This window comes from Mesoplodon bidens (assembly GCF_964165515.1).
Source record: "Mesoplodon bidens genome assembly, chromosome: 1".
Classification (NCBI taxonomy): domain Eukaryota; kingdom Metazoa; phylum Chordata; class Mammalia; order Artiodactyla; family Ziphiidae; genus Mesoplodon; species Mesoplodon bidens.
This window is the reverse complement of record NC_138176.1, coordinates 149,198,101-149,214,092: the sequence shown is the minus strand read 5'-3', so window position 1 is coordinate 149,214,092 and position 15,992 is coordinate 149,198,101.

The window sequence follows — 15,992 nt, the reverse complement described above, 5'->3', positions numbered from 1 at the left end:
GCAGAGGGAAGCATTAAAGTAATCAAGAAAAAAGAAATAACTTGTTTGAAATTTTTAATAGTTTATTTTTTTATGACAAAAGCAATATGTGTTTGTGGCAGACATTGCAAAGTGGTTGACTCACCTTTCATTTCCCAACTCCCTTCTCTCTTCCACTTTCCAGCTAGCAGTAGTCATGTGACACAAATCTGGCCTATGAGGCATCAGGCTGTCGTGGAGTCCCTGGGAAAGCTCTTGTTTTCTTGAAAGAGGCACTGGTCCTTCTGGTCCCCCTTTCTTCTCTGAATGCACACGTGATGACTGGGCAGCAGTGGCCACGTTAAGGCCATGAAGGAAAAACCATGAAAATTTCAAACATTGGTCCTCGCCTTGTTGAGCTGCCAAACCACTGTAGTTTGGAGTTTTGTTACTTGTAGCCAAGAACAATCCTATCTACATAATGTTCTGTACAATGTTCAGTGTAGAAAAGTCAGAAAATACAGAAAAAAAAGAGAAAAGAATAGAGGAAAATATCACCTGTAATCCTACCATCCAGAAATAACCAAAATTAGTATTTCAATATATAGCTCTTCAATTTTTCCTTTTACAGTTTTACAAAAATATGAAATAATGCTCTACAAACACTTTTTTGTGATTGATTCTTTTCCTTCCTATGTGCTATGGCCATCTTTCTATATTCATCTATTTGTCTGTATAAATGTTCCAAAGTTTATTTAACCAATTCCCTATTGTTGAATATTTGTTATTTCCAATTTTTAACTATTGTAAACAATGATAGTGTGAACATGTTTGCATCTTTGTCTGATTTTTTCCTTAGGATTATTTCCTTAGGATAAATTCAGAAAATTGATGTGAATTGCTGGATCAAAAAGAATGTACATTTTTTAAGCTTTATATACCTATAGATAAAATGCCCTTCAGAAAGGTTTTACCAGATTTTATACTTCACTTGCAGTGCATGCCTTTCCCCTACATCACCGTCAATACTGGGAATTATCATCTTTTAAAAAATGTCCATCAGTTTAATAGACTGCATATAGTTTAATTTGAACTAATTTAATAACTGAGTTTGACATATTCCCATGACATCATTTTCCATTTCTAATTCTATTAATCACCTGTTATGTGCAACACACTGGGCTAGGTAATTTGGATATGTTATTTCTTTTAATCCTCCTAAATCCATTATCTTTTATGTTGTGGATGAGTAAACTACAGCCCAGAGAGATTGAGTAACTTGCTCAAGATCACACAACTAGTAAGCCATCAAACTGGGGTTCATAACTAGGTCTTCCTGACTCCAAAGTAGACACTATAATTAATAAAGGGATGGTATAATTTCTCGAGTCCTAGCTGAATCAGCCAGGAACGAGTAGGAAAGAGATAGCACTCTCCAAGGGATAACTGAGGAGAGTTCATGGAAGGAACTATTTACAGGGATGTGGGGAGGGTTAAGGGACCGTCAAGGGCTGATGAAGCACCAAGGGACTATCAAAGGCAAGAAGCCATGGTCATCCCAGGCCTGAAGGGGCAGAAAGAGAGACCTCTTATGGGGACTTGGTGATATTTGTAGCCGCGGGAGAGTGGCTTCCTGACAGGAGCTGTGGCCATTGATAGAGGAGCACAGCAACTGCCAAAGCACAGAGCAAGGGGGCACAACAGTACACCCAACTCTGATTTCCTGCTGGGGACGCCCATTGACCAAATCCAACCAGAAGCCAGAGGACAAGAAAGCCTGGGTGAGTCATCTATGGAAACCAACCTTTGGGACACATGCAAGGGAAAGGAGGGTGGAGAATGGACCTATTGGGGCATGTTAGCTCTTTATTACCTTTCCAAGAGTAGAACTATATCATCCGGCAACTAACCATTGATACACTTTAAAACCCATGTGCAAGGCTGCTTTAAGATTAAGTGCAACCATGAAATGAAGGGCTTAGACAGTTTGGTATATAGAAAATACTAAATAAAAATGAGATTTTATTGTTTTCACACTTAGAATTATCACCAGACATGGATCACTCCAGAAGATTCTTCTCATTATTCTTTTTTCCATTGGCAACTCAGCCCTCAAACCACTGACCATAAAATGACAACAAACCATAAAAACAAAACAAAACAAAAAACGAAATAGGGACTTCCCTATTAAGAATCCACCTGCCAGTGCAGGAGACACAGGTTCAATCCCTGGTCTGGGAAGATCCCACATGTTGCGGAGCAACTTAGCCCGTGCGCCACAACTACTGAGCCTGTGCTCTAGAGCCTGCGAGCCACAACTGCTGAGCCCATGTGTCACAACTACTGAAGCCCACTCACCTAGAGTCCGTGCTCCTCAACAAGTGAATCCCTCGCTCGCCTTCATGCAGCAACAAAGACCCAGTGTAGCCAAAAAACAAAACAAAACAAACAAACAGAAAAACACAAAATAAAAGAAAGAAAAAGAAAGGAAAAAAAAAAACCAATTTCTTCTCCTTGGGAACCCACTTGGGCACATTTCCCAAACTCCCTTGCACTAAGCTATGGCCATAGGAATGAGTTCCCGCTAATGGAATGTGAGCAGCACTGATGAGCACAGCTTCCAGGCCTGACCCATAAGAACCTCTCACACACATTCCTCCGCCATCTCCTCTTTTGCCAGCTCAATGCCAATGAACAAGACATCCTCTGAATCCCTGTTTTGAGAAAGACAGAGCCCCCTGTCAGTCTGTGTTTGAGCAGAGCTTCCGCCCCATCCAGCCCCTCCTGACTTGGAATAGCCTTGGCTCCTTATGGAAATGCGAACTATAAGTTAATGATGTTAAGCTATTGACACATTACAGCTTCTGCACAGCAGCATCTAGTGCTATCGTCATTAAGACAAAGACTGGCATATTGTGCGATATTCAGACAAGGACCCAAACAGAAGCTAACAAATGCGCGGTGAGGCTTCTCAGGAAGGAAACCTCCAAGTCTAAAGCCCCCAACTTTCCTTTCTCCGATGAGAACTTAATGGTGGCTTACTTGAGTTATTACGTGCTACCAAGAATCCCTGTTAAAAATCCCTTACACGGAGTAGAAATTTCCCAAAGTGAGAGGCTGGGCACTGCATGTCATCAGTTTGATAACATTTGGGTTCACATGCAGCCCTCACCCCTTCAGAGCAGTGGACCTCGGGCAAGTGACTTGACCTCTCTGGGTTCACAAGTACAAGGAACTGAAAACCGTGTCAGACACACAGGTGGCACTCAGTGCAGGCTTGATGAGTAAGAGATTAAAGTGAGAAGAAGAGATGGATGTTTGGCCCCTCCCCTCTCTTCCTCAACGAAGCCTGTGTCTGACTCCTGTGTCTCTTTCTCTCAGAAGGAGGTAGGTGGATAGTGATTGGCAGGAAGAGGGGGACAAAGGAAGGATAAGGGCATGGTCATGGCCAGCGCCATGTCTCATTCCCTCTTCCTCTGAGATTGACACAGACCACCCCCCTCCGTTTGTGAGAGCCCCTCCAGTCCACTGGTGGCTCCTGAAGTATAACACTGGAGTTGGAAACCAGACTCCAGGTTCAGACTGCCTGGGTTTGAATCCTGGCTATCTCTCTTGCCACCAAGCACCTCGGACATGCTTGGACTAAGTGGCTGCTATAAACATTAGCTATCATAATTGTTATTGCTTTAGGCAAACCCTTCAGTACCTGTCAGCAGACAGAGGCATTCTGAACAAGGTCATTGCCTTTCCCCCTTGGCAGGTGCCAACACTTATCCCACCCCAAGGAGGCATCTTGTCTTGAAGCCCATGCTCCCATCCATATGCTATTTGACTGAATGCCACCAAGTCAGAAAAATATTTTTAATGATTTATGAGTCTCATAAATAGACTAGAAGAAAAGGAAAAACTTCAGAATTACTAGGGCACAGGTCCCTGCTCTAGTCTTACGAAGACAGTGTGATGGATGGATAGATGATCTGGTTACATCAAGTTACAACTGTGTGGCTGGGCAGTGCCACCACTTTCCCATTGGTTACATGGGGAATTATCCCATTCTATAATGACAAGAGAGAGAAGTAATGACTACAGAACATTAAAATACATAAAGCTAAGAGCATCTATAACATGATTGCAATAGGTAAGAGGACATATTTTCAGTTTATATTCCATCAATTTAAGTTCCCTAAAACCTAACATCTCAAATAATGAATTACAATGTAACATGGTTAGTGTATAAAGAAGGCATGATAACTGCATAGCTGCAGGGGTTAACCCGAAGTTCCGTGACCTAAAGTCTTGGTGTCATGGCATGGCATCGGCCAGGAGGAACGTTCTAGATAAATGAATAGGCTGAGAAATGGAGACATAGAGATTATTCAGGCCCACCTACTATGTGCCAGGTGCTTGACAGATGCCACCTCATTTGATTGTCACTAAATCTCTGTTTTACAAACAGCTTTCAGGAAACCATCTGTTCCTGTGAAGAAAGCATGCCTCAGGAATTACAGTGATCTGGATTTAAAGCTATACTTTGTCACTTTCCAGCTGTGTGATTTTTAGAAAAGCTAATAGAGCCTCTCTGAGCCTGGGAGAGGAGAAAGGGCTAGTGTATATAAAACCTGGTACATAATAGGTGCCTAATCATTACGATTTTTTTTTCTCTTGCTTCTATTAGTATATTTCAACTTTGGCTGCACATTGGAATCACTTGAAGAGCTTTAAAAAATACTCTTGACTGAGTCCTTCCTTTGGAGGGCTGCATTTAATTGGTCCAGGGTGCAGGCTGGCTGTGGGCATGGGGTTTTTTAAAAGCTCCCTGGGGAAAATCTAAAGTGAAGCTAAGGTTGAAAACCACTTGTCTTAATTGAATCTACTGTCTGGAGAGAGTTAGTGAGTGATGCAATAATAGTGTCGTTGATCACATTGGGCCAAGTTATCGTAACTGAGAATTCTGGGAACTGCTGACGCTCCCTCTGCCATTCAGAGAAAGGACACAGAAAACCCGCATCCCTCCACCCAGTGTCCTTCAGGGGAGCTGATTTAGGCAGATGAAGGAAAGGACAGACTGGTGGTTTTATCTTGATGAAGGATACAATTTTAGGGAAACCAATTCTTTAGAACAAAGTATAGGAGTCAAAGAACCTGTGGGTACAATTCTTCAAATGAAATGCATGTTCCAGGAAACAAGATAAGTCAGTTCTGCTGTCTTCCTGGAGGACTGAGATTCTGGATCCAGTCACCTGGCTTTGTGACACTTAAGGCATGTTCTCTAAACTTGCTGAGCTTCCATCTTCCTGTTTGTTAGAAACAAGCCCACTTTTAAGAAGAACAATCTGAAAGCTTGACCTTCTCAAGAAGAAAAAAAAGTTATAACTATCCTTACACACAATTTTATATACATTTTAAATTTATGGAAGTTCACGAACCAATTAACTTTTTCCTAATTAGATAAACCCTAAATCCCCTTTCAACTTTATAAAATTATTTTACTCCAATTAAAATATTGTTTAAGGTTACGTTGTTTGGGAGGGCTCTACTGGAACGTTGTCGAAGGGAGAGTGACTTCTGCGAGGTGGGGTATCTGAACAGGAACTAACGGTGCTGAATCTCTGGATGAATAGAGTCATTTCAAAGACCTTGGGTCTAGGCAACCCAGCAAGTAGCTGAAAAGATCTCAGGAAAAGGAATCAGCCAAAAAATTACAATCCTAACTCTTTCTTCTGGAATAAATGCCTTTAAAATGATTTTCAAAGTCTAGTATAGAAAATCCACATTTCATTATCTTGTAGGAAGCCACACGCTCCTTGGACCAGTGAAGCCGGCTGGAAAGGGGAACACGTGCACTCAAATCCCACTCCTCCCAGCAGCTCATTGTGGATCCCAACCCGGGCAAGAGGCTTCACCTCTCAGTGCCCTTGCCTGTAACAGGCAGATAACAGCGCTAACCTCACAGGGCTGGTATGAGAAATAGCTAATAAAATGGGATGGTGACACTCCGAGTTTAAATGCAAAAGGCTGTAAAACAACAAAAAGCATATTTAAAGATTTCCGCTGCTGGGAGATTGTTGGGGGTGGTGAAGGGGAGACAACAGGACTTTGAGAGGAGCTCATTTACTTTTCTCTCTAGTGTACACTTCAGTTAATCAATGAAAAAATATTCTTCCATGTGCCAGACACTGTGCCAGACTGGGAAACATAGAACTGTCTTGGTTCTCACATGATTTGTAACCATTCCGGGTAACATATGCAAAACCCCATTGAAAAATATTCTAAATCATAGCTCTCTCTCTCTCTTTCTATGATATTTACCAAATTCTGTCTGCATAAAATACTGCCTCAGCTATGGGAAATGCAAAGGCTTATAAGACACATCACTACCCTTGGAGAGTTTGAAATCTCACCTTAAAGAGGAGACATATGGAAAAGGGGAAATAGTCCAAGGTAGTGTAAGACCCAATGCCAATGTAATATTCAACTTCTTTCATTTGTGTTTCTTTTCCATTGGAGTGGGTCCCTTCTCCACCCTCTCCTTTCCTTCTTAAGAGTCAATTCTATACTCCTCCCAGATTTCTAGGTCTCTCCCAGGACTGGTGTAAACCAATTAGCATATTTGCAATGTTATAAATAGCCAGGACCTAGAAAGTTCATGTCCTGTCAAAGCATTCAAATTTGTTTTCTTACACGGTTATTTACATGCAATAAAATGCTGTTTCTAAGTGTACAGTTAAATGAGTTTTTGACAAATGTATGCACCCTTATTAACATATAGAATATTTTTATCCCCCAGGAAGTTTTCTCCAGTCCCCTTCCATCAATTACCCTTCATCTAGAGGCATTTGCTGTTCCAATCTCCATCACTGTAGCTTAGTTTTACCTGTAGATTTTTATATAAATGGAATTATACTGTATGTACTCTTTTGTGTCTAGCTTCTTTGACGCAACATTATGTTTTTGAAATTCATTCACTTTGTTGTATGTATCAGTAATGTGTTTCTTTTTACTGCTGAGTAGTATTTCTTTGTCTGAATATACTATAATTTGTTTAACCATTCAATAGTTTAGGGACATTTGGCTTGTTACCAGGTTTTTGTCATTATGACAAAGTTGTTATAAACATTCTTGTACAAGTCTTTCCCCCACACACACACAGGTTTTTTTTTTTAATTTTCAATTTTAATTTTTTTTTAATTTATTTTTTATATTTTTTTTGTCCATGCCATGCAGCATGAGGGATCTTAGTTCCCTGACCAGGGAGTGAACCCATGCCCCCCTGTAGTGGAAGTGTGGAGTCTTAACCACTGGACCACTAGGGAAGTCCCTTTCCCCAGCTTTACTGAGATATAATTGACATCATATTGTATAAATTTAAGGTAGACAATGTGATGATTTGATACAACTATATACTTTGAAATGATTACCACAGTAGGGTTAGTTAACACCCCCATCACCTCACATAATTACCATTTCTTTTCTGTGGAGAGAATATTTAAGATCTACTCTCTTAGCTACTTTCAAGTATATAATAAATATTGTTAACTATAATCACCATGCTGTACATTAGATCCACAGAACTTATTCATCTTATAACTGGAAGTTTGTAACACCCTTTGACCAACATCTCTCCATTTCCCCCACCCCCCAGTTCCCGGTAACCACTATTCTACTCTCTGCTTCTATGAATCTCGTTTTTTAAAATTCCACATATAAGTGATATTATACAGTGTTTGTCTTTTTCTCTCTGACTTATTTCACCTAGCATAATGTCTTTAGGATCCATTCATATTGTCAAAATAACAGAATTTTCTTCTTCCTCATGGCCAAATAATATATATGTATGTATATACCACATCTTTATCCATCCATCCATCATCCTATCTAAGAAATCTTTGCCTACCCCAAGATATTCTCTTTGTTTTACCTTGAATTACTTTTGGTGGTTGGTATGACAAAGAGTCCTCTAGCACCATTTCTTGGAAAGACTACCCTCTTTGAATTACATTGGTCCCTTGGTCAAAAATCAATTAACTTTATGTGTGGGTCTACTTCTGGATTCTATTGTGTTCCATTGATCTATTTGTCAATCCTTACATCAATACCACCCTGTCTTGATTACTATAAAAGTAAGTCTTTGTATTTGCCATCTATTGCTGCATAACAAATTATCTCCAAATTTAGCAGCATAAAGCAACAAACACTATTTCACACCGTTTCTGACAGTCAGGAATCTGAGAGCACCTAAGCGGAGTGATCCTGTCTCAGAGTCTCTCATGAGGTTGTAGTAAAGCTACTGGCCAGGGTTGCAGTCAACGGAGGGCTGGGCTGGGGCTGCAGATTCTGTTTCCAAGTTCACTAATGCAGCTGCTGAGAGAGGCCTCAGTTCCTTGCTGGCTGGAGGCCATGAGCTTCAGTTCTTCACTGTATGGGCCTCGGCATTGGACTGTTCATGAAAGAGAGACTGGCTTTCCTCAGAACAAGTGATCAAAGAGAGAATAAGAGAGAGAGACAGAGACAGAGAGACAGAAACAGAGAGATCACAATGTCTTTCATAACTTAATCTAGGAAGCAACATATCATCGCTCTGTCACATTCTCTTGGCCACACAGACCAACCCTGATGCCATCTGTGAAGGGACCACCCAAGGATAATACCAGCAAGTGGGGAATCATTGGGGACCATTTGTATGCTGGTTACAATCTTGAAATCACAATCTTAAAGTCATATGGTATAAGTCATTTAACTTGGTTTTTCTTTTTCAGGATAGTTTTGGCAACTGTAGAGCCTTTGCATTTTCATATAAATTTTAGAATAAGCTTGTTGATTTCTAAAAAGTATCCTGCTGGAATTTTCACTGGGAATGGCATTGAATCTATAATCAATTTGGGGAGTGTTAACTTATCATCAATTTTGAGTCTTCAAGTATGTGAATATGGTATTTCTATTTATTTAGGTCTTTAATTTCTCTTAGCAATATTTTTTCATTTTCAATGTAGAGGGATTGCACATCTTTCATTAATTTATTTCTAAGTGTTTTATGTTTTCTGACAATATTTTAACAAAATTTAAAAAACATTTTCTACCGATTGCTGATAATATAGAGTAACAAGATTGATTTTTTGTGCCTGCCTTATATTCTGCAACTTTGCTAAATTCAATATTTGTCCTAGTAGTTATTCTATAGATTCTTTAGGACTTTCTGTGTAAGCAATAAAATACACTAAAACTAGTCTTCTGCTTTTCTGATATTTATTCTCTTCTGATATTTATTCTCTTCATTTCTTTTTCTTGCCTTCTAGTACTGTCTAGCGCAGGGGTCAAAAAAGATTTTCTGTAGAGGGCCTGGTAGTAAATACTTTAGGTTTTGCAGGCCATATGGTCACAACTACTCAACTCTGCTGTTGTAGCCCCAAAGCAGCCTTAGGCAATATGTAAATGAATGTATGTGACTGTGTTCCGATAAAATATTACTTCCAAAAATGGGTGAACAGGCTGGATTTCGTCCATTAGCCTTGTTTAAAAGTATTAAGGTCATCAAAGTGAAGGAAAAACTGGGGCTTCCCTGGTGGCGCAGTGGTTGAGAGTCCGCCTGCCAATGCAGGGCACGTGGGTTCGTGCCCCAGTCCAGAAAGATCTCACGTACCACGGAGTGGCTGGGCCCGTGAGCCATGGCCGCTGAGCTTGCGCAGCTGGAGCCTGTGCTCCGCAACGGGAGAAGCCGCAACAGTAAGAGGCCCGCGTACCGCAAAAAAATAAAAAAGTTAAGGAAAGAGTAAGGAATTGTTTTTACACTGAAGATGATAGAAGAGACATGACAATTCAATGTAGCATGTGATCATAAGTCAGATCCTTTTGCTATAAAGGACACCATTGAGATAACTGGTAGAACTAGAGTGGGTCTGAGGATTAGGTGGTAGTGGTGTCAATGTTATTTTTCTGATTTTTATGGTTGTGTTATGATTCATGTCTTTGTGTAGAGGAAAATTGTACTCAAATATCAAAGGTGATGGGGCATTATGTTGGCAACTCACCTTCAAGTGGTTCATTAAAAAAGTTCTTTGTGCTATTCTTGCAAAACAATAAGTTATTACTGGGCCACATAGTGTAAAGAGCAATTGTAGATCTGTGGCAAACAAGGAAGATAAAGCCAGAAAACTGTGAGAATATCTAAACATCCTCACGTGAGATTTGGGTTCTGGGTGGAGAGCTGGGCATTGCCTATACTCTCATATACTTAAATACATATTTACCCTTAAACCACTTAGTAAAGATAGATCAGTGTCCTTGCTATGTATTACTAGATATCCTGACCCTTTAAGGTGAATTATGAGTAGTCTCAAATAAGGTCAAATAAATAGAACCCTGAATCGGTTAAAGTTGCTTTTATATATAATACATCATTGCATCCCCAAAATGACCAGGAAGAATTATTAACCCACTTTTACAGATGAGAATCCCAAGGTTATTAAAGGCAGAGAAGCCACTGTCTGGACCCAAACCAGGACTCTGATGGGACACTGGGCTCTTTCCATTAATCACAACAGACCCAGTTTTTGCCCAATATCTACCACCTTGGGTAAATTACCTAAAACGATGCTATCTCTAAGAATCAGAAGGGACCTTAAAAGTTGTACAGTTCAACTTCCAGTCAGAGAATTTAGGGCCCACATATGTGCATTATGTAGTGTAAAATGCATACTTTATAAAGACTATTTCCTTCTCTGGTAATAATAACCTGCTATGGAAATGTAATGAGGCAAATTGTGGGAAAGACCCCTGAAAACTCTTAAGTTCCAAACTAGAGTAACATACTATTATTTAGCTCTCCAATTTAGCTATACTTCTATTTACATTTTTTTTTTTTTTGAGACATCAGTAGTTTAATGGATGGGGGAGCTTACATGTCTGAAAGCAAGGTCCTGGAGCAACACCCCACCGTGTGCAGTAGACAGTGGGCAGGACAAGGTGGAAGTCTTTGCTAAGGTTGGGGGAGGAGGGAGATTACCAGTTATAGGGGAACTGAGGTCTGTAGGCTCATTAGTTACCAGGGAAATCAGTAGAGGCACACCCCTCACCACCCCTTTGATAAAAACAATCACCAGCTGGGGCCCGGGGCAAGTATGTAGGAAGGTCAGTCATGTGCGTAAGATATGAGTGAAGCAGGCACTGGTTGGGCAGGGTATGGGCAGAGAGCAAGAGAACAGCCATCCTGAGTGGCCTGACCATACAGTCCACCCCTACACACTCTACACGACCCTTACCATCTTGGTCCACGCCTCTTCCGTGATATCCCTGGGGTCTGGTCTATTTACTTCTTAAGAGCACTTTCATGGGTTTCTCCTAATCCCCTATTCTTTGCCCTTAATGATCCCTTTATTAAATCCTCATTTTGATTTTTTTATTTTGGTAAAAAATATGTAATATGGAGTTCAACATTTTTAAGTTTGGTGGCGTAAGTACATCCACATTGCTGTGCAACCATCACCACTATCTATCTCCAGAACTTCTTCCTCTTCCTCTTCCCTAACTGAAACTCTGTGCCCATTAAACAATAATTCTCCATTATTCCTCCTTCCCCCGCCCCCCTGCCCCTGGCAATCACCATACTACTTTCGTCGCTATGAATTGAGCTCATCTAGATATATCATATAAGTAGAATCATACAATATTTGTGTTTCTGTGACTGGCTTATTTTACTTCGCATGATGTCTTCAAGGTTAATCCATGTTGTAGCATGTGTCAGAATTTTCTTCCTTTTTGAATGTGGATAATATTACATTGTATATATATAACATATTTTGTTTATCCATTCATCCATCTTTGGACTTTTGGGTTGTTTCACCTTTTGGCTATTGTGAATAATGCTGCTATGAACACGTGTAAACAAATATTTGTTAGAGTCCCTTTTTTGATTCTTTTGGATATATACCCAGAAATGGAATCATTGTACATATAATTCTACATATAATTTTTTAAGGAAACATCATACAATTTCCCATTGTAGCTACAACATTTTACATCCCCACCAAGGGTGCAAAGGGGTTCCAATTTCTCCTCATTCTCACCAACATTTGTTGCTTTCTGGTTTTTTTTCTGTTTGTTTGTTTTTTGGTAATAGCCATCCCAATGGGTGTCTCATTTTGATTTTTAAATACCTACTCTTATGGGTTGAATTGTGTAATCTCAACAAAGATATGTTGAAGTCCTTACCCCTGGCATCCCAAAATGTGATCTTATTTGGAAATAGGGTCATTGCAGGTGCAATGTTAAGATGAGGTTGTACTCCAGTAGGATGGGTCCCGAATCCAGTATGATTGGTTCCCTTATAAGCAAATGGCCCCGTGAAGACACACAGAACACCACTCAATGACAAAGGCAGAGATTGGAGCTGTGTAGCTGCAAACCAAGAAATGCCAAAGACTGCCAGAAAACCACCAGAAGCTAGAATGAGGCAAGGAAGGATTCCCCTATAAGTTTCAGAGGGATCACGGCCCTGCTGACACCTCAGTTTTCAACTTTCAGCTTCTAACCTTCCCAATTATGAGGCAATAAATTTCTGTTTTTCTAAGTCACCTAGTTAATGGTACTTTGTGATGACAGCCTTAGAAACTATTACAGACACCTTGCCTTTGAAGTCCAACTATCATATCCCCTCAGCTCCCCATACCACCTCCCTCTTGGTTCTCATGAAATCTGGTTCTTGGACTGCTCTGTCCTTTCCCTCCTGCCTTCTCCCCAAAACTTGTGATCAAAAATTCATTCAATAAATATGTATGGGGGCCCTATTATTTGGCAGGAACTGTTCTAGGGGCTGGGTATATGATAACATTTTTAAAGACTGTTTTTTTCCCTCTTAGCAATCATGCAAAGTTTTGGCTGCTTTTCTTACTAGTTCTCCTAAATTGTTAGTAAATTTCAAGAGAATATTTCATATTTCCACCATTTTTCTATCCTCTTTTCAAAACTCTAAAAAATATCTTCCTTCACTTTCAGTCCAGGTTTAGAACTTTCACACATAAAATGGCACTTTTAATTTCATAGCTACATTTCATCAGATGGAAATTACAGCATGTTAGAATTATGGAAATAGGATCTATTATAACTCACATGTTTTCCTCAAACATGATGTGCTATGATTTTATGCAGGCTTTGATTAGTATTCATGTGAACAAAATTGAATGTTTTATAAAATAGATATTATTAATATTTATTTCCCTTTTTTCTCCCTTGCTAGCTGCTAATTAAAGGTCAGATGGTCTTCTGCTCCCAGATTAAAAGACAGAAAACTCACTGACTGATTACCTGTCCTTTTGGTGATGCAGCAGTGAAAAAATTGGGCTTGAGGGACAGGGTTGGAGATGAAGCATGCAGAAATAGCTTGAGATTCACAGATCCAGGTGGTCTGCTTTTTCTGCTGTTTCTCTTACACAGTTTGAGTTCCTCTGGAATTTGAACAGTAAGATAAGACAAGGAAACAGTGAAAAGTTGAACTATTGAGAACGAACTTGCTGTAGACTGAAAGTTTTTGTCCCCACTAAAATTTATATCTTGAAATTTAATTCCCAGTGTGATGGCATTTGGAGGTGGGGCCTTTGGGAGGTGATTTGGTCATGAGGGTGGAGCCCTCATGAATGAAATTCCAGTAGTGCCTTTATAATAGAGACCCCAGCGATCTCCCTTGCCCCTTCTGCCAGGTGAGACACAAGGAAAAGACAGCTGTCTGTGAACCAGAAAGTGGGTCCTCACCAGACACTGAATTGGCCAGACCCTTAATCTTGGACTTCCCAGCCTCCAGAACTGTGAGAAACAAATATTTATTGTTATAAGCCACCCAGTCTGTGGCATTCTGTTATAGCAGCCCAAATGACTAAGACAGGACAGTTCTGGGAGACAAGCAGAACTCTACCTTAGACACTAAGCCAAATCACCTGGTAAGAAGTAAATGCACCTAGAATTATGTTCAACAAAAGCACTTATCAAAACTTCTATCAATACATGGTTGAATCAATAATTTCATAATGACTATTTTCCATAGCTCAAGACAGTTCAAAGTTAAAATAGTTTTCAAACTACTTCTAACTTTTGATGTTATCTTTTTTTAAAAAAGGAATGAAGGAAGGAAGGAAGAATGAGAGCGAGGAAGGGAGGGAAAGAAGGAAGAAGGGAAGGAGAAAGAGATATGGAAAATGTCCATTCTTTAATGCTTCAAGTGTAGCTGCAAAGCAAAAATCATTTGTCCTCCGTAACTAACAATAGATGCCTCATCTCCACATTTTCTGATAAACAAAAGCATCACTGAGGCTGTGTGTTCTGGGACATACTTGGATAACAGCAACTTTCCTTGAGACACAGCAAAGACTTTACTCTAGAAGAAGAGTGTCAGAATTGTAATATTTTTAGTTCACTTGCTAAGCAGGGTCGATTACCCAGCCACTGCAGGGCACTCCTATCAAGGCAAGGATGAAGCACGAGAAGATTTAGGCCCAGTGTTCTCCCTAAAGTGTCTGAGACCTGAGTAAGGCAGCAGGGTTCATGTCTGGGCAGATGGAAGGTGAAAGCAGAGCCTCGAAAGGACTGGATCTGTGACTTTGAACTTCTCCTACTCCCCTGGCCCACTGGGATGAGTTCCTCAGCTGGACTGAGGCTTTCCTTCCTCTCATGAGGGTCACATGTGTCTCACACAAGTTAGAAATCTGCCCTCTATTTCTTTCCTTACCCTGTCCCTCCTTCACGTCCACTGCTCATCATTTCCAACTGGGCATGAATATACCCCCTCCTCCTCTTCAGAGCAGATTTGGAAGTAGATAGCAGGGCATGTATCATGGATTTTGGGGTCAGACAGAGAGAGAGAGAGAGAGAGATGATCTCTCTTGACCACTTACGACTTGTATGACCTTAGGCAAAAGACTTGACTTATCCAAGCTCTTGGCTATAATATGAAGACAATAATAGGACCTGTCTTTGGTTTTGTAAGGCTTCAATGAAGTAATATATTTAAAATGCTTGGCACATATGCTCCATAAATAGTGGATATCATTATGTACTTGGCACAGAGTAAATGCTCAAAAATGAGAGCTATTATTATGATTTATTCATTTAAAAATGAATTTCGAGATAAGATCATCTCCATCTATGTAGGGGTACTGCATCATTTTTTTAAGACCCTGTGTCAACCAGCAAACTATTTGTATCGATTGATAGGTGTCCCCAGGGAATAACCAATCAGAGCTGTCACTCTGACCTGGTGTAGGAGTTTCCTCGCTGCTGGGAGAACTGGGGTAGGAGGTGAGGGGAAGGCTAACTGGAGCAAGTGAGATTTCCTGCCTGGAGCAGGGATGGATCTACAAGAGTAGCCTTAGGAAGTTACTAGGCACACTTCTTCATTCATTCATTCATTAGTTCATTCATTCATTAGTTCGTTCATTCAGTAAATATGTATTGAGCACCTACAAGCATTTTTTTGAGATTCTGAGTAGAGCATAAAACAGACATAGGTTTGCCCCATGGATTTTACAATCTAGTTGGAGAGACAGATAATAAACAAGAAGGGAATCTAGTAAACATATAGTTAACGATTGGTAACTGTGCTGTGATGGAAGAGAATGGGCTATTATGGGAAAATAATAGGAGTGGAAAAATTTAGTTCAGGGGCAGGAGGACCTCTCTGAGGACTTGTCCTCTGAGGCTGCAGGAAGAGAAGGCAGTGGCAAGGGGCAAGTGGCCCCCCACTTCCTGCCCTTCAGCCTGCGTGTTGTCCCCACCTTGGTCTTCCCTCATCCTTCAGTAGGCACTGTGCTCGGTGCTAGCAACACAGATGAGGAAGCCAGAATTGCTCCTGTGGGGTGTGAGGGTGGGCAGGTAGGCCAGCAGGTGTTGACAGTAGAGTGCAAGGACAGGTGCGGCTGGGTGCTTTGGGACAGGCCACCGGAGGGTAGTGGTGATGGAGGGGGAGGGGAGAGGAGGAGGTTGATGCCTTGTTCTCACACTATGGCTTCTCCTAGTAAGAAGGCTAAGCCGTGGCTTCAGGAGCCTCATTGAGA